The sequence below is a fragment of the Bubalus bubalis genome, chromosome 19, assembly GCF_019923935.1.
Source record: "Bubalus bubalis isolate 160015118507 breed Murrah chromosome 19, NDDB_SH_1, whole genome shotgun sequence".
Lineage (NCBI taxonomy): Eukaryota > Metazoa > Chordata > Mammalia > Artiodactyla > Bovidae > Bubalus > Bubalus bubalis.
In genome coordinates this window covers 61,942,634-61,963,050 of record NC_059175.1, presented here as the reverse complement: position 1 = coordinate 61,963,050, position 20,417 = coordinate 61,942,634, and the positions used below count along the sequence as shown (strand labels likewise).

The 20,417-nt window shown below is 39.9% G+C and overlaps 1 protein-coding gene across 4 annotated transcripts in view; it reads right to left on the bottom strand.

The window, feature by feature from the left end:
• Positions 1-20,417, bottom strand: part of CTNND2 (catenin delta 2) — a 1,127,175-nt gene that overhangs the window by 194,578 nt on the left and 912,180 nt on the right. The gene's annotated exons all lie outside the window — the stretch shown is intronic.

Genomic DNA, 20,417 nt, shown 5'->3' with positions numbered 1-20,417 from the left:
CATTTGAAATGCTTTTAAAATAATTGCTATTTTTGTTGTTCAAAATTGTACACATAAAAGTAAAAAAAAAAAAAAAAGAATAATATTCTCTTTTCCTGTGAAAGACTGCATTTCCCCCAAGGCTAATGTAAATAGACATCATCACTGCAGATACTGAGAATAAAATATCATAGTTGTCTTTAGAAACACAACTTATAGTTTACAGTATTTAGTAACTTTTCAATTGATTTTAAAATGAGATTGTGCTTCATCTATCATGTTATTAATAAACAGAACTCACTTATTTCTTAAATGTTTTATTAGTTTCTTGCTTTGCTCACATTGAACTATCCAAAGGCATTAATAATACTAACCTGAAAATCAATGATATCTGATTAATAACTAAAATAATACTTTTAAATCAGTTCTACAAAAACGTGACTTTAGAAACAAACTTTTCCAACTGGTCTTTCAAAAGAACATTTTCTGGGAATTTTATTTAGGTAAATGCAAGAGAAACAAAATGTTTTTGGTGCTTTGAATGTACAAATGAATTGTTAGTACAGGGGGTTGGCTTGAGGGTGAATCCTGTCTGCCTGTTTTTGTAAATAAAGTTTTACGAACACAGCTCTGTCTGTTCATTTACATATTGTCTATGGCTGCTTGTGTCCTACAAGGGAAAAGCTGAGATTTGGGGACCAAGATAGTATGGCTCCCAAGCCTAAACAAATTACTATTTGGCCTTTCCTAGTCACCTCTGTGGTTAGTATGTGGACCATTTTCTATATACTTCTGTGTGCATGTTTGCATTGCCATTAGAATCCTATATAAAAATGCTTATTGGTGCATAGAAGCTGCTCAAAATATATTCTGACTTGAACAGATGTGAAATGCTACGAGCATTATCATGTGCATTTATCTTGATTTAAATAATATATGAAGCTGATTTTTAATTCATTCCATTAGGAAACATTTTACTGAATTTTGGATGATCAAAATAATCAAGATGAATACTTTCATTTATTTATAGTCTCACGACAATATTCTTTTTTCTAGTACAATAAATACTTTTCAGTTTTAAAAAAGCACATTTAAATGAAATTACTATCTACCCCCAAGTTTGAGGATAACTTTAAAAAATATCACATTAAAGGGTTTGCATATTTTTTAAACTGAAGTATAGTTGATTTACAATGTTGCATTAGTTTTAGTTGTACTGCAAGGTGATTCATACACACACACATACATTTATATACATATATATGTATACATCCTAGACAGCATATTAAAAAGCAGAGACATTACTTTGTCCACAAAGGTCCATCTAGTCAAGGCTATGGTTTTTCCAGTGGTCATGTATGGATGTGAGAGTTGGACTGTGAAGAAAGCTGAGCACCGAAGAATTAATGCTTTTGAACTGTGGAGCTGGAGAAAGCTCTTGAGAGTCCCTTGGACTGCAAGGAGATCCAACCAGTCCATCCTAAAGGAGATCAGTTCTGGGTGTTCATTGGAAGGACTGATGTTGAAGCTGAAACTCCAAAACTTTGGCCACCTGATGTGAAGAGCTGACTCATTTGAAAAGATCCTGATGCTGGGCAAGATTGAGGGCAGGAGGAGAAGGGGACGACAGGGGATGAGACGGTTGGATGGCATCACTGGCTCAATGGACATGGGTTTGGGTGGACTCCAGGAGTTGGTGATGGACAGGGAGGCCTGGTGTGCTGCGCTTCATGGGGTTGCAAAGAGTTTGACACAACTGTGCAACTGAACTGAACTGATACACATTTTTTTTCAGATTATTTTCCATTATAGGCTATTCTGTTTTTCTAAGTATACAACACACATATACAGACGCTAAACACTGAATTTTTCCATTACTAAATCCTGATTTGAAAGTACCAATACATGAAAATTGAGGCTTGTAAATGTTTTAAAACATGGGTTCTATATTTTGTTATAAAATACGTCTCCTCTAAAGACTAAACAGTAAAAGACTTTTCCATTTTTATCATTCAATGAATTTAAAAGATTCTAAAGACATTCTATAATAATAAAGACATTTTTACTGCTTCCTAACAAACAGAAAAGAGGTAGGAAAGGAAAGGAGGAAATCAAAGATGAGGTGTAGGCCTCACTATCTGATAAGAAGCGAAACGTGGGAAAGAAAGGGACATTTCAGGCGACTCTTCATCTGGCTGTTCCACCTCACCTTTTTTATTAATTCATTCATCACTGTAACCTAATTCCGAATCAGGCACGGACAGAAGTTTCCTGTTCACGTCCCTCCGCCTTTCCAGACGGGCCCCATCTGTGTTTCACAGGCTGATCAACTTACCACAGTGCTTGACCCAAATCTCTAAATGTTCTCTCCTGGTTTCTATCCGCAGCCTACATGGGCTCCTTGGACTCTGAGAAACACAGGTATCTCTGGTCAGGGACATGTTTTACCACGTCTGCATGGATGAGGACTTGGTAAAGAGGATGCAATGCAGTAGAATTTCTTTTAGGGCAAACCAGTTAGCAGCAGAGGGCCCTCCAAACTTGGAGTTTGGGTTATATTATCTGGACAGAGACAAGCTTGAGTGTAGAAGCAGCAGTCTCTGGGGACACTGAGGTAAAGCAAGGTGCGACTGGCAGGAGTCGAGTGGGAACAGCTGGAGCTCTACACCTGTCTTGCCAGCCACCTACACACACACTAACTCACATGCACACACACATCTACACTAAGTACACACATACATTCACATATACTCACAGACACATACACTCATACCTACAGACATCCACACACTCATATAGCATACAGATTCAGTCACACGTACACAGATACACTGTACACATACATTCACATATACGCACACCTACACATATACACATACTCACACAATATACTTACATGCACACAATGCACATGTACATTCACATACACTTACAAATACACACACACACCCCTACATACATCCACACATATATTTACATATACTCACACACATACATACACACATGCTCACACCTACACACACATACATACACACACTCATGCAATATACCTGCACATACACACTTACACATATACATTTATACACACTCTTACTTACACATATACACACATTCACATGTATTCCCACACACACTCACACAATATATATACATACTCTCATATATACACATTCACATATACACATACACACAGAAACTCACACCTATACATATACACACATTCACAGGTATTCACATACATACACACTTACACAATATACTTATACATATACATACACACACACACACACACACACACACACACATGTATCCATTAGTCCCTGGTGAAGGGAGACAGATTAGTGGAGAAAAACACAGACATATCTAAGCATTTTCCATGAACAAATGGGAAATAGGTGTCTTGCTCAAATTCTCTTCACTCCTTCCCCTCTCTTTTCCAGGGTAGTTTCCTGATGCTCCCTTCACACGGAGGGGCCTGATCCTTCCCCCTTCGAGTGAGGTCTGGACGAAGTGCCCCTGTTTCTGACCCACAGATCATGGAGGAGATGACAGAGAGACCTCTGAGACGAGATCACAAAGGGCACTGTGGCTTTGGCTCAGCTCTGTCTCAGGTAGCTTATTTGAGGGGGCCCTACTGTCACCTGTGAGGACCATCAAGTACCATGAAGATGCGCACATGGAGAAGAATGGAGGCATCCAGCCAGCAGGGACCCCTCTAGGAAGTAGAACCTCGACTCCAGCCTACAGATGATGCAGCCTCATCTGTGTGGGACCCTGAGCCAGAGACATGCAGACCTGCCCCTCTTGGGTTCCTGCCACTCAGACATCATGTGGAACAAACAATTGTTGTTTCAATTGTTAAACTAGGGGTAAGTCATTATGCCAACAAAGGTCCGTCTAGTCAAAGCTATGGTTTTTCCAGTAGCCATGTATGGATGTGAGAGTTGGACTATAAAGAAAGCTGAGTGCAGAAGAATTGGTGCTTTTGAACAACAGTGTTGGAGAAGACTTTTGAGAGTCCCTTGGACTGCAAGGAGATCCAACCAGTCCATCCTAAAGGAAATCAGTCCTGAATATTAATTGGAAGGACTGATGTTGAAGCTGAAACTCCAATACTTTGGCCACCTGATGTGAAGAATGGACTCATTGGAAAAGACCCTGATGCTGGGAAAGATTGAAGGTGGGAGGAGAAGGGGACAACAGAGGATGAGATGGTTGTATAGCATCACCGACTCGATGGACGTGAGTTTGAGTAAACTCTGGGAGGTGGTGATGCACAGGGAGGCCTGGCCTGCTGCAGTCCATGGGATCACAAAGATTCGGACACGACTGAGCAACTGAGCTGCGCTGAAGTGAAGTCATTATGCAGCACTGGTAACTCACGTCCCTTCCTTTCACTTCCCTCTCCTCCTCTGTTTACTGGACTCACTTTTCCCCTTCACAGCACTTTTTCCTTGTTACACTTCTCATTCTGACTTAGATTCACTTGTTTTCTCATTCCCTACAACTCCTCTGGCCTCTTCTAAAGTCTGTTGTGAGAGGACAGAAGATACAGGAAGGGGCTCTAAACCTTGTAACTAAATCTAAAATGCATTTTAATTTGGGTGACAAATAATATTTAACTTTTAAGAATGTATCTGGGACTTACGCAATGGCCAAACACTGTCTTTAATTTGGAATAATGTTGTATTAGTCTCCCACTGCTGCTGTAACAAGTGACTGCAAATGCAGCGCTTATAATAAGGCACATGTATTATCTTACAGTTCTGGATGCCTCAAGTCTAAAATGGACCAGTGCAACACAGCATACAGGGCTCCCTAGGTAGGCTCTAGGGAAGAATTTCCTTGCCTTTTTATGCTTCTAAAGGCTGCCCGGGTTCCATGGTCAAAGCCCGCATCACTTCCACCTCAGCATCCATGATCACCTCCTCTTCTCTGATTGAACCTCCTCCCTCACTGTTGTAAGGACACCTGTGATCACATTAAGCCTGCCTGGATTATCTCCCCCTACCCACTTTAAGATCCTTCACGTAATCCCACCTGCACAGTCCCTTTTACTGTGTAAGATAGTATTCACAGGCTCTGAGAATTAGGACCGTGGACATCTTCAGGGGTTACTGTCCAGTCTACCACACACCCCTTAAAATATTCTGTTGTGCTTAAAATAAAATTAAATTTCTGACTGTAGTTCCATGATCAGGCCTTTGCCTCATTCTCTAAATTCATTTTGAATCAGAACCTTTGGTTTATTCATTTACTTAGTCCACACAGACCCACTGTGTACCAGGCTCTGTTTGATACAGAGGGGACATTAGTGAACGAAACAAAAAGTCCCTGCCTGCCCAGCTCTCGCATAAATGCAACTCAGTATGCTTGTCTTAGTCTCATTTCTTCTACTTAAACAACAAGCTTGTTTGTAACTCACATTTCTTGGATTTATTGTTCTTTCAATCTGGAACATTGTTCTCCAGACCTTTCCAAGGCTGATCCTTCCTTCTATTCACATGTTACTTAAATGCACTAAACACAGAGAAGTTTTTTTGGCTCAGTCTAAACTACTTTCCCCAGAGAAGGCAATGGCACCCCACTCCAGTACTCTTGCCTGGAAAATCCCATGGATGGAGGAGCCTGGTAGGCTGCAGTCCATGGGGTCCTGAAGAGTCAGATATGACTGAGTGACTTCACTTTCACGCACTGGAGAAGGAAATGGCAACCCACTCGAGTGTTCTTGCCTGGAGAATCCCAGGGACGGGGGAGCCTGGGAGGCTGCCGTCTATGGGGTCGCACAGAGTAGGACACTACTGAAGCAACTTAGCAGCAGCAGCTGCAAACTACTTTCCCAGGTGGCTCAGTGGTAAAGAATCCACCTGCCAATGCAGGGGACCCAGAAGATGGAGCTTCAGTCCCTGGGTTGGGAAGATTCCCTGGAGGAGGAAATTGCAACTCACTCTAGTATTCTTGTCTGGGAAATCTCATGGCCAGCGGAGCCTGGCGTGCTACAATCCATGGGGTGGCAAAATGAGTCAGACACGACTGAGTGAGCATGCGCACGTGTGCATGCGCGCGCGCGCACACACACACACACAATCTTTCCAGACTCTTGCTGTCAGATCTCCTATTTTAATGTTTATCAGAGACCTCATCATCATCTTGCATTTCCCAAGCTTTCTTCTCCCCATCCTCCTTTTATGAAGATATTATTGGCATGCAGCATTCTATGAATTTAAGGTGTACAGCATAATGATTTGGCTTACATACCCCACAAAATGATGACCACAATAGGTTTAGTGAACATCCATCATCTCATAAAGACAAAACATTGACAATATAGAAAAATATTTTTTCTTATAATGAGAACTCTGAGGATTTACTCTCTTAACTTCCACATATAACATAGAGCAGTGTTAACTATATTTATCCTGCTGTATGTTACGACCCTGGTACTTATTTATCTTATAACTGGACTTTTGTATCTTGATGGTCGTCATCTAATTCCCCCTGCTCTTGCTTGTGGTAACCACAAATCTGATCTCTTTTTCAATGAGTTGGTCTGATTTTGAAGTATAATTGACCTACAACACTATGTTAGATCCTGCTGCACAACATAGTGATTTGACATTTCTATACATTTCGAAATGATTACCGTAAGTCTTGCTGTCATCTGTCACCATACAAAGATACTACAGAATTGCTGACCGTGTTCCCAGCACTGTGTACTTCATACCTGTGACATTTATTTTGTGACTCGAAGTTCATGCCTCTTACTCCCTGCTCACCTATTCCTCTCCTTCCTCCACCCGCTCCTATGCTTTTCCATTACTTGGTTTTCTGTCATTGGCTCACTGCTCTTTTCCACAGCAAGGTACCACCCAAGAAATGAAGCAAGGACCCTGAGCATTTGCAGCAGACAGAAGACATACAGCACATAGACTCTGTTCTGACACGCACTAGATGCTCACCAAATAGCTGCAAAATGATTACAAGAATTAATAATCGAATGACATGACCCTTAAAGGATGATTGCACTCTAGGCAGTGCACACTATTTTATTTTTTTGTATTGGTTTCTGCCATACGGCAACATGAATCAGCCACAGGTATACATATGCCCCCCTCCCTCCTGAATACTTCCCATCTCCCATCCCATCCCACCCCTCTAGGGTGTCACGGAGCTCTGGGTTGAGCTCCCTGTGTCACACAGCAAATTCTTACTTGCTATCTATTTTACATATGGTAATATATATATTTTACATGCTATTCTCTCATATAGTAGCATACTGCTAGCAAAAAAGGATTTGAAAAGATTAGATTAGATTTGATTTGATTTGAAAGAATAGAACAGCAGATGCAAGATGTAATGTTAAAAATAACACATCTCAATGAGAACACAGAAATGTTGTTTACATGGAAGTATAACCCTTGACTCTACAGAAATTCTACTTTTACTAAGCAGATAAAAATTTTTATCACTAAAAAACAAGCAGTTTATCATTAGAGGGCTTATTTCTAGTGCGTTATTTGGGTAATTTTCCTATATTAATTCCCTGATAATTCTACATTAGCCAAGGTAATACTAACATTTCAATTCATGGAAAAACTGGAAAAAAATTAAATTCACAATGGTACTCAGAAGCCATAAGCCACCCTGTTTATTCTTATCTAAATATAACATAAAGATGTTTTAGTATTTTTGGTTGATGGTCACTAGCAAATTTTAATTTACCTGATGAAAATATGCTAATTTCTCCCAGATTACAATCTGTCATAAAATTGTTTTATAGCATCTTTCCTCTAATTATATGTATTCAATAGCTTTCCTTTATCGGTATAAAATTACTGCTGCTTCAAACATAATTTTGACAGTAGGTTTAGTTGGGAAGACATTTAAATAACTAATTATGTATACTAAATATATTTCAAATATAGTTTATTTTTATTTCAGGCACCGGATGGCTTTTTTTTCCCCTTAAGATTATCCATATTCATGAGAGGTAATTGGTTTATTAAAATTTCTTTAATAAAATCTTAATTACTTTCATTGGATCCTTTACTCTGTTTTAATAGAGGGTAATTGTGAGGTTTTTTTCTGAAAGGAGACAAAGACTCTATTAAAAAAAAGGAATCAGATTGACTAGAAGTTACAAGTCTTAAAGCATGATAAAATCAAACCCTGTCTTGTGATGATATAAGACTTTCCTATGACCTCCTCGCTTTAATTGTTAAACCTGAAACACAGTCCCTGAACACAGGTGAGGCTCAAGCCAAAGAGCAGTTGGATTGAATTCATTTTAAATGAATGCTTTACATTTTTATTTTTGATTAATTAACTAATTAAAATTAACTGAATATATGAAGATTTACTTTAAATGAATCTGCCACGTGTCTTATTCTGAGAGTGAAACTTTGTGCGCCTGGGCAAGAGAGAGAGCAGAGAGGTTCATCTTACAAAATGGCCAAGGTCAGAGCCGATGGGGTGAGAGTGGAAAATGGGGGTTGGGGGATGGATGACCATCAGTACCTTTTCCATAGCCTACCACTCACACCTTGATTCATGGGTGTGTAGAAGGTGGCTGATCAAAATCTGGAGGCCCATGGCACCCTGAATTTATTCTGTGTGCTTTTGTGTGTGAGCATGTGTGTGTGTGACTATGCACATATGCAAGTGTATGCATGTGTGTACATGTGTGAGTGAACATGTTGCACACATGCACAAATATGTGTCTGTGTGTGTGCACATGTATATATATTTGGGTGCACCACATAAATACTCTTATCTTATCCCTTAAACATCATGTCTCTCAAGGTACAATTGTTGAATTGGGACTGTTTTGATAATTCTTCCCAATGGTATACATGATAGCCTCTAAAAGATGAATAAATAATGCTCATTTAATGCTTTTAAAAATAAAAGCATTATCATGAGTTAATGCTAACGTTTACCAAAATGTTGCTATAGTAATTTTTGCTCAAAGCAAAAAGCAAGGGGGACTACATCAGAATAAAATACATCTGCATAACAAAAACAATCACAAAATGACAAGGCAACCTATGAAAAGGGAGAAGATAATTGCAAGTCATAAATATGCTAAGGGGTTAACATCCAAAATACACAAGGAAATCATATAACTCAGTAACAAAAAAAATAAACAACTATATTAAAAAATAGATGAACCGAGTAGACATTTTTCTAAAGAAGACACCCAAATGGCCAACAGGTATATAACAAGATGTTCAGCATCACTACTCATCAGGAAAATTCAAGTCAAAATCATAATGAACTACTGCCTCACATCTGTCAGAATGGCTGCCATCAAGACAAGAGAAAACAAATTCAGTCGCTCAGTCGTGTCTGACTCTTTGTGACCCCAAGGACTGCAGCACGCCAGGCTTCCCTGTCCATCACCAACTCCCAGAGCTTACTCAAACTAATGTCCATCGAGTCAGTGATGCCATCCAACCATCTCATCCTCTGTCATCCCCTTCTCCTCCCGCCTTCAATCTTTCCAAGCATCAAGGTCTTTTCCAAGGAGTCAGTTCTTCACATCAGGTGGCCAAAGTATTGGAGATTCAGCTTCAGCATCAGTCCTTCCAATGAATATTCAGGACTGATTTCCTTTAGGATGGACTGGTCGGATCTCCATAGTCCAAGGGGCTCTCAAGAGTCTTCTCCAACACCACAGTCCAAAAGCATTAATTCTTTGGTGCTCAGCTTTCTTTATAGTCCAACTCTCACATCCATACATGACTACTGGAAAAACCATAGCTTTGACTAGATGGACCTTTGTTGGCAAATTAATGTGTCTGCTTTTTCATCTGCTGTCTAGGTCGGTCATAGCTTTTCTTTCAAGGAGCAAACGTCTTTTAATTTCATGGCTGCAGTCACCATCTGCAGTGATTTTGGAGCCCCCAAAATAAAGTGTCTCACTGTTTCCATTGTTTCCCTATCTATTTGCCATGAAGAGAAAACAAATGTTGGTGAAAAAAGAGTTTGAAAAAATTGTCTTGTTATGTACTTGTGTGTCTATTTTTTGAGACCCCATGGACTGTAGCCCGCCAGGCTCCTCTGTCCATAGGGATTCTCCAGGCAAGAATACTGGAATGGGTTGCTATGCCCTCCTCCAGGGGATCTTCCTGACCCAGGGAATGAACCAAGGTCTTTGCATTGAGGCAGATTCTTTACCGTCTGAACCAGATGTGAAGAAAAGGAACCCTTGTGCACTGTTGGTAGGAATGTAAGTTGATATACCCACTATTGTAAATCATACAGAGGGTCCTCAAAGAATTAAAAACGTAACTACCATCTAATCCAGCAATCCTACTTCTGGGTGTGTATCCAAAGGAAATGAAGACAGCACGTAGAAAAGATATGTGCACTGCATGTTCACTGTAGCATTCTTCACAATAACTGAAATATGGAAATGACCTGAATGTCCCTCAACAGATGAACTGATAACGAAGACATCAGAGAATGATAACAAAGATGTGGTACATCTGTACAATGGGATATTACTCAGTCACAAGAAAGAAGGAAATTCTGCCATGTAGACAACACAGATGGAACTTATAGGTATGTACTAAGTGACATAAGTCGGTGAGAGAAAGACAAATACTGTATAAGCCAACTCACATGGAATTAAAAAAAAAAAAAACAGAACCTATCAAAACAGAGAGTGGAGTGGTAGTTACCAGGGGCTGGGGGTTGGGTAATTGAGGAGATGTTGTTTAAGGTACAAACTTGTAAACAGTGGTTAGATAAGTCCTGGAAATCTAATGTACATCACAGGTATCACAGTCAACATGCTGTACTAGGAACCTCAAAGATGCCTAGAGACTAGATTTAATTCTTCTCACCACAAAAAAGCCAACAATTAAGAGACATGATAAAAGTGTTATCAAACACTAAATACCACAGTGTATGCTGCTGCTGCTGCTAAGTCGCTTCAGTCATGTCCGACTCTGTGCAACCCCATAGACGGCAGCCCACCAGGCTCCCCCGTCCCTGGGATTCTCCAGGCAAGAACACTGGAGTGGGTTGCCATTTCCTTCTCCAATGGATGAAAGTGAAAAGTGAAAGTGAAGCCGCTCAGTCGTGTCCGACTCTTAGCGACCCCATGGACTGCAGCCCACCAGGCTCCTCCATCCATGGGATTTTCCAGGCAAGAGTACTGGAGTGGGTTGCCATTGCCTTCTCCGACCGCAGTGTATAAATGTATCAAATCAACACATTGTCCACCTTAAACCTACATAATGTAATATATTAACTATAAAAAGACACTATTTTTAAAAAAGTGTGTTATGCAAATGTCATTTTGATAAGAGTGTTAATTAAGGAAATGGATGTGATAGGAAATTTGTGTGTCATGCATGCAGAGAAGTGTTTAAAAACACTTGCAATAAAGAAGTTTATGAAATGGAGCAGGACCCTCTGAGGCTCCTGGGCATGAAGTTCTTTTCATTTCCCATTTCTTGTGGGCAAGACTCCAGCCTCCATGACCTTCCCTGAGTTCCAAAGGGCAGATGCCAACAGTGGCTAATTAAGGGAGGAACAGCCAAGAAACCACTTGAGGTAACAGAATTGTAAAGGGACAGGAGACCAGAGAAGCTCATAAAGGTCAGGAGACAACCACCTAAGAAATGAGTAAGGGAAGGAAAGCACTACTCACACTCTACCTTATCAGCAACCCCACCCTTGAAGCATTGTTATAAAACTCATCAGGTCCTTCCAGGTTCAGTTCAGTTCAGTCATACTAAGTCATGCGCGACTCTGCAACTTCATGTACTCCAGCAGGCCAGGCTTCCCTGTCCATCACCAACTCCCAGAGGTTGCTCAAACACATGTCCATTGAGTTGGTGATGCCATCCAACCATCTCATCCTCTGTCATCCCCTTCTCTTCCTGCCCTCAATCTTTACCAGCATCAGGGTCTTTTTAATGAGTCAGCTCTCTGCATCAGGTGGCCAAAGTATTGGAGCTTCAGCATCAGTCCTTCCAATGAATATTCAGGACTGATTTTCATTATGATTGACTGGTTTGATGTCCTTGCTGTCCAAGGGACTTTCAAGAGTCTTCCCCAATACCACAGTTCAAAAGCATCAATTTTTTGGCATTCAGCTTTCTTTATGGTCCAACTCTCACATCCATCCATGACCACTGGAAAAACCATAGATTTGACTAGACAGACCTTTGTCAGCAAAGTACTGTCTGTGCTTTGTAATATGCTGTCCTAGGTTGGTCATAGCTTTTCTTCCAAGGAGCAAGCTTCTTTTAATTTCATGGCTGCAGTCACCATCTGCAGTGATTCTGGACCCCCCCAAAATAAAGTCTCCCACTGTTTCCATTGTTTCCCCATCCATTTGCCATGAAGTGATGGGACTGGATGCCATGATCTTAGATTTTTGAATGTTGAGCTTTAAGCCAGCTTTTTTCACTCTCCTCTTTCAATTCTATCAAGAGGCTCTTGAGTTCCTCTTTGCTTTCTGCCATAAGCATGTTGTTATCTGCATATCTGAGGTTATTGATATTTCTCCTGGCAATCTGGATTCCAGCCCGTGCTTCATCCAGCCCGGCATTTTGCATGATGTACTCTGCATATACGTTAAATAAGCAGGGTGACAATATATAGCCTTGAGGTACTCCTTTCGTTATTTGGAACCAATCTGTTGTTCCATGTCTGGTTCTAACTGTTGCTTCTTGACCTGCATACAGATTTCTCAGAGGCTGGTAAAGAGGTCTGGTATTCCCATTTCTTTAAGAATTTTCCACAGTTTGTTGTGATCCACACAGTCAAAGACTTTGGCATAGTCAATAAAGCAGAAATAGATGTTTTTCTGGAACTCTCTTGCTTTTTCTTTGATCCAACAGATGTTGGCAATTTGATCTCTTGTTCCTCTGCCTTTTCTAAGTCTAATTTGAACATCTGAAAGTTCTTGGTTCACATACTGTTGAAGCCTGGCTTGGAGAATTTTGAGCTTTACTTTGCTAGCATGAGATGAGTACAACTGTGCGGTAGTCTGAACATTCTTTGGCATTGCCTTTCTTTGGGATTGGAATGAAAACTGACCTTTTCCAGGCCTGTGGCCACTGCTGACTTGTCCAAATTTGCTGTCATATTGAGTGCAGCACTTTCACAGCATCATCTTTTAGGATTTGAAATAGCTCAAGTGGAATTCCATCATGTCCACTAGCTTTGCTTATAGTGATGCTTCCTAAGGCCCACTTGACTTTGCATTCCAGGATGTCTGGCTCTAGGTGAGTGATCTCACCATGGTGGTTATCTGGATCATGAAGATCTTTTTAGTATAGTTCTGTGTATTGTTGCCCCCTCTTCTTAATATCTTCTGGTTCTGTTAGGTCCATATTGTTTCTGTCCTTTATTGTACCCATCTTTGCATGAAATGTTCCCTTGGTATCTCTAATTTTCTTGAAGAGATCTCTAGTCTTTCCCATTCTATTGTTTTCCTCCATTTCTTTGTGTTGATCATCAAGGAAGGCTTTCTTATCTCTCCTTGCTATTCTTTGGAACTCTGGATTCAGATGGGTATATCTTTCCTTTTCTCCTTTCCCTTTCACTTCTCTTTTTTTCTCAACTATGTAAGGCCTCCTCAGACAACCGTTTTGCTTCTTTGCATTTCTTTTTCTTGTGCATGGTTTTGATCACGGCCTCCTGTTCAGTGTTATGAACCTCTGTCCATAGTGCTTCAGGCACTCTATCAGATCTAATCCCTTAAATCTATTTGTCACTTCAACTGTATAACCTTAAGGGAATTGATTTAGGTCATATCAGAATAGTCCAGTGGTTTTCCATACTTTCTTCAATTTAAGCCTGAATTTTGCAATAAGAAGTTCATGATCTGAGCCACAGTCTGCTCCCAGTCTTATTTCTGCTTACTCTATAGAGCTTCTCCATCTTCTGCTGTAAAGTATATAATCAGTCTGATTTCGGTATTCATTCTCTGGTGATGTCCATGTGCAGAGTCATCTCTTGTGTTGTTGGAAGGACGTGTTTGTTATGACCAGTGCGTTCCTTTGGCAAAACTCTGTTAGCCCTTGCCCTGTTTCATTGTTTACTCCAAGGCAAAACTTGCTTGTAACTCTAGGCATCTCTTGACTTCCTACTTTTGCATTCCAGCCCCCTATGATGAAAAGGGCATCTTTTTATCTTTTTCAGTGTTAGTTCTAGAGTCTTATAGGTCTTCATAGTACTGTTCAACTTCAGCTTCTTTGGCATTACTGGTTGGGGCACAGACTTGGATCACTGTGATATTGAATGGCTTGCCTTGGAAACGAACAGAGATCATTCTGTCGCTTTTGAGATTGCACCAAGTACTGCATTTTGTTGACTCTGAGGGCTATACCTTTTTTTCTAAGAGATTCTTGCCCACAATAATAGATATAATGGTCATCTGAATTAAATTCACTCATTCCAGTCCATTTTAGTTCACTGATTCCTAAAATGTCGATGTCCATTCTTGCCATCTCCTGTTTGACCACTTCCAATTTACCTTGATTCTCAGGCCTAACATTCCAGGTTCCTATGCAATGTTGTTCTTTACAGCATTGGACTTTACTTCCATCACCAGTCACAACCACAACTGGGTATTGTTATCGCTTTGGCTCAGCTTCTTCATTCTTTCTGGATCTATTTCTCTGTTCTTCTCCATAGCGTATTGGGCACCAAATGGCCTGGGGAGTTCATGTTTCAGTGTCCTATCTTTTTGCCTTTTCATACTGTTCATAGGGTTCTCAAGGCAAGAATATGGAAGTGGAAGTTGCCATTGCCTTTTCCAGTGGGCCACATTTTGTCAGAACTCTCCACCATGATCCTTCTGTCTTGGGTGGCCCTACATGGCATGGGTCAGGCTACAAGGCTGTGATCTGTGTGATCAGTTTGGTTAGTTTCCTGTGCTTGTGATTTTCTTTCTGTCTGCCCTCTGATGGATAAGGATAAGAGGCTATGGAAGCTTCCTGATGGGAGGGACTGGCTGTGGGGGACTTTGGGTCTTGTTCTGAAGGACAGGGCCATGGTCAGTTAATCTTTAATCCAATTTTCTCTTGATAGGTTGGGACACACAGTTTCAAGGACAGGAATCTGTCAAGTCCCCCTCTGCCTGGCAAAGCAATATAGCTATTCTTTTCTACTTCACCCAAAACTCTGTCTCTGAGATTTGACTGGGTACTAGTGTGCTCAGATTTTGGCATCAGTTATGAGTGCCTTAAAAAAAGAAAAAAAATTTATTTTAACACTTAGTGTCTTGTATCATAGAAAATTTTATTTTCTATTTTCTATTGGAGTATAGTTGATTTGGCTGAAGCCATGAAATTAAAAGACTTTTGTTTCTTGGAAGGAAAGCTATGGAAAACCAAGAGAGTTTGTTAAAAAGCAGACACATCACATTGCCAATAAAGACCCCTACCTATTTTTCCAGTAGTCATGTACAAGTAAGTGAATTGGACCACAAAGAAGACTGAGCACTGAAGAATTGATGCTTTTGAATTGTGATGCTGGAGAAGACTTGAGAATCCCTTGGACAGAAAAAAGATCAAACTAGACAATCCTAAAGGAAATCAACCCTAAATATTCATTGGAAGGACTGATGCTGAAGCTGAACCTAAAGCTCCAATACTTTGGCCACCTGATTCAAAGAACTGACTCATTGTAAAAGACCCTGATGCTGGGAAAGATGGAGGGCAGGAGGAGAAGGGGGAGAGAGAGGACAAGATAGTTAGAAAGCATCACCATCACTGACTCAATGGACATGAGTTTAAGCAAGCTCCAGGAAATAGTGAAGAACAGGGAACCCTGGCATGCTGAAGTCTATGGGGTTGCAAAGAGTCAAACACGACTGAGCAACAGAAATGTTTAACTCCAGCATGGGTGAAGAATGAGCAGTTCTCTACACCAGAAAATGAATCAGATCTTCACTATTACACACCAGGAAAATTCTGCTTGAAGCTGATAAAATCCACCTGAGCCCCCATGAGTCATTTTAATTCCTGAAGTTCTAAAACAACTCTGACACAAGATACAGTCATCAATGTTGAGGCTTGTTTCAAAGTCAAAACTGATCGCAGCAACACTCTGATTTTTTAACTTTAACACCAGCATGTGTGTGCTAAGTTGTTTCAGTCGTGTCCAACTCTTTGTGACTCCATGGACTGTAGCCCACCAAGCTCTTCTGTCCATGGGATTCTCCAGGCAAGAATACTGAAGTGGGTTGCATTTCCTTCTCCAGGGGATCTTTCTAACCCAGAGGCAAACCCGTGACTCTTATGTCTCCTGCATTGGCAGGTGGCTTCTTTAACCCTAGCACCACCCAGCAGTATACATTGAAAGTTTAGTTCAAGTTGGTATAGATTAGCATGAGCAAAAGGCCCGTAGTCACTTAAATTTTTGATGAGTAGTTGATAAACTGATCTTCACTGTTGTTTCAGAACCTGAATTCAGGATGGGGAACACATGTAAATCTGTGGCGGATTCATTTTGATATTTGGCAAATCTAATACAGTTATGTAAAGTTTAAAAATAAAATAAAATAAAAAAAAATAATAAAACTAAGGGTGGCTAAGTGGTAAAGAATCCACCTGCCAATGCAGGAAGCAAAGTAGATGTGAGTTTGATCCCTGGGTTGGGAATATCCTCTGGAGGAGGAAATACCCACTCCAGTATTCTTGCCTGGAAAATTCCATGGACAGAGGAGCCTGGCAGGCTACAGACCATGGTGTTGCAAAGAGTTGGACATGACTAAGTGACTGAGTATGCAAAAAATTTTATAGACAAAAGATGGTGACTAGTTTTGAAGAATTAAGACTCAAGTGTGTCTATGACCTCTATTTCCATTCTAAGTTAGAGACTGCAGATTCAAATTTTTTTAGAATTCTTCTATTAAGTGTCTATAGTAAAGGAATGTCACCAGATTCTAGCCATAGGCAATGAATCCTGTCTCCAATTGGGACAGGGCAATGTGGCTCCTGTCTAATTATGGGGAAGTTCTTCCCAGGGTAATTTTTTAAAATTAAATTGTAGTCAAAAATAATTTGGATGTTAAGTGTACCAGAATGTGCCACCTTGAAATATGCTGCTTTTGGCATATATATAATTTGAGCTAAAGGCCAGGGAGCACTAACAGAGTCAGGAAAAACTTCCAAGTCAGCCAAAGTTCTCCTATTGTTATTTATATCAAATGTTAAAGAATCTGCCTGCAATGCAGGAGACCTGGGTTCGATCCCTGGGTCAGGAAGATCCCCTAGAGAATGGAATGGCAACCCACTTCAGTATTCATGCCTGGAGAAGAGGCTGGTGGGCTACTGTCCATGGTGTTGAAAAGAGTTGGACATGACTGAGCCAGTAACATTTTACTTTTTAAAAACATATTTATAAAGGAAATGTACATTTGTCAAGATGTCTCCTCTTATGCCAAGAAGAGGAAGATTCTTAACAACTCAAATGTGGTGAAGACACTGACTTCAGTATGCATCATGGACCTTAATATACAGCCCTTGTTTTCCATACTTTTCCTGATCACTCTTGCATAACTTATCTCCACCCCTAAGAAGACCACACTCCTTTTCCTTTACTTACCTTAAAATGGTATATAAGCCCAAGTTCTACCTTCACTCATCAATGGGTACTCCCATATTTATATGCCCTGCACATGTTAATAAACTTCTGTTTTTCTCCTGTTAATCTGTCATTTGCCTAAATTATGGGGCCCCAACTGGAGAAGCTAAGACAGGCAGAAGGAAAAATTTCCTCCCCTGCAGATGTCAACGTCTGGTAGTAACCATCTGTGAAAGTCATGAGTTCATGTTTGATCACAGCATTCTGTAAACGAACCATAGAATTTTCTATGTATCAATTCCCAAGAGATCAAGTTAGGAATATAAAATTGGGCTTGTATAAAAGTATATCCTTCCTCAATGACCTTGGATATGCCAGAACTTTGAAAAAATGTCACCAAAGCACCCAGACTGAGTGTTATAATATCTGGAAACTGGCCCTGGGCCTCTTTTTCTAAAAGTGATTGCAGTTAAAAATGATGTCCTTTTTCTGACAATAATCACATTCTTGTTATGTGCTAATAAAAATAATTTCTTATACTTTGGTTGTGCATCTCAGCAATTTTGTGCCCCAAATTACATATAAAATAAAGGAGCTTAAGTTTGGGCCTGTGTATGTGTGTGTGTGTGCAGGGAGAGTCAAAGACAAATATTCTATTGTATAATGACTGGGGAAAAAATGTGAGAGATAAGCCATCATAATTTCTGGTGCAAACTATTAGGTATAAAATAAGCTATAAGGATAAACTGTACAACACAGGGAATATAGTCAATATTTTATAATAACTATAAATGAAGTATAACCTTTTAAAATAGTGACTCATTATACTGTATACATGTAACTTATATAATGTGCATGTACTAAGTCACTTCAGTTGCGTCCAACTCTTTGCAACCCTGGACTGTAGCCTGCCAGGCTCTTGTGTCCACAGGACTCTCCAGGCAAGAATACTGGAATGGATTGCCATGCCCTCCTCCAGGGGATCTTCCCAACCCAGGAATCGAATCCACATCTCTTAGGTCTGCTGCATTGGCAGGCAGGTTCTTTACTGCTAGTGCCATCTGGGAAGCCCAAACCTATGTAACACCATACAGCAACTATATACTTCAATAAAAAAGTTCTTTTTTAAAGCACACCCTTAGTTTCTATGGTTCTCAAAGAAAAGCAATCTTGATGAAGACATAGATGGGAGAGTAAAAGACAGCTGGAAATCAGAGACTGAAATTTTAATTCAGCTCTCCAATGAACAGGATTGAAAAGAATTTGGCTTTTAGTAGGCTCTCCATAGGTATTCCTGAATGGATGAATAATTGAATGAATGAACAAGTAAATGAATGAAGTTCTTGGGTGATGATGATGGTAATGTACAAGGATCTCAAATTTTCAGAGAGTGTGGCTGAGCTAGGCATCCAAAATAAGATCACATTTAAAAAATATGAATAATAACCAAAAATATCTAACATTTTTGAGTTTTTGTTATACACTAGCGTCTTTGCTAGTCACCTTGCATCTATTAACTCGGGTAAAATGTCAATCAACTCTGTTTTACAGATAAGGAAACAGACACAGAGAAAACGCGTTGCCCTCATCCAGTGGCACTGCCCTTGTAGGTGAAAGTGAAAGTCAGATAACAGTGTGACCGTGATCCATATGAACAATCCAACAAACGTCAGGCACATAGATCCGCTACTTGAAATTGCAGACAGGTGGTGTGGCACGCAGTCCTTTGAAGCAGAATACATGAACACGAGAGAATGTTCTCCTTTTCATCTTTTGCCAGCTTCTTTTTAGCCTCAGGTCATGTAACTTGAGAAATTTCAAGAAGTCATTTGAGTTCACAGAATGAAGTACATTCGGTTCTGAAACAACTTTTACAAATAATATTTCTTGCCAACATTTAATTCTGTGGTCTTCTGCTAAAAATATTATACCTATACAGCTACAATTGTCCATGGAAAATACTGAACCAAAAATCAGACTGAGATAAAGGGTAACTTAAAAAACTCAATCCTTCCTCTGTCCACTATATTACTTTTAAAACTAGGTCTTATTTTCAGTTACATCAAAATGTCTGACACTGGGGCTTCATCATAGTGATGCTAACGGGAGTCATAAGTCCTCATTTATTGGCCCAATATCAGGTCACATGTACTGTTTCATTAAATCCTTACCCCAAGCTAGGGAGGGAGGTGCTGCTATTGATTTCATTTTACAGATTCATAACTAAAGATTTAAGAGGTTACAAAATCCCCCAAGGACAGGTAACAAACAAGAGAGACAGAACTAGGCTGTAAATTCAGGCTTCCATACTCCAAATTATCTTGCCTTTTAGAGACACTCCATTCAGAGGTTATTTTTCATGGAAAATATGACTGTGAATCAGAACATTAAGACTCAACTTTAATCTATGATGATCATTCTCAAGTTTTTATTTCTAAGTTTCATTTCCATAACTCCAAGTTTGAACTTACATTATTGCACATTTTCCTTCAAACATATTTTCTTCTCTCTCATGTTCCTCAAAAAAATCTATTACCCAAATCAGAGATTAGGGAAAATGTGCATTTTTTTGTGTCATTTCTATGGTTTTCATTTTCAGCAGACATGCTGAGTGCCTAAAAACAAGGTATTACTAGGAACTCTGGGTATTCTACAGTAAATTAAGCAAAGTCTACTTGGGAAGATAAAAGCACACTTGTCTGATGAAAAATGAAATTTACACTATAGAGTTAACATATGATAAAACCCATTAACTGTCAGAAATGATATACCATGAAAATTCAGGCAACAAAAGATCACCAAGGGAGGGGATCAGAGAGGCTATATGGGGCGGGGGTTCTTTAATGAGCCCTTGAAGGATGAGAAGAATTCAGGAAATCTGA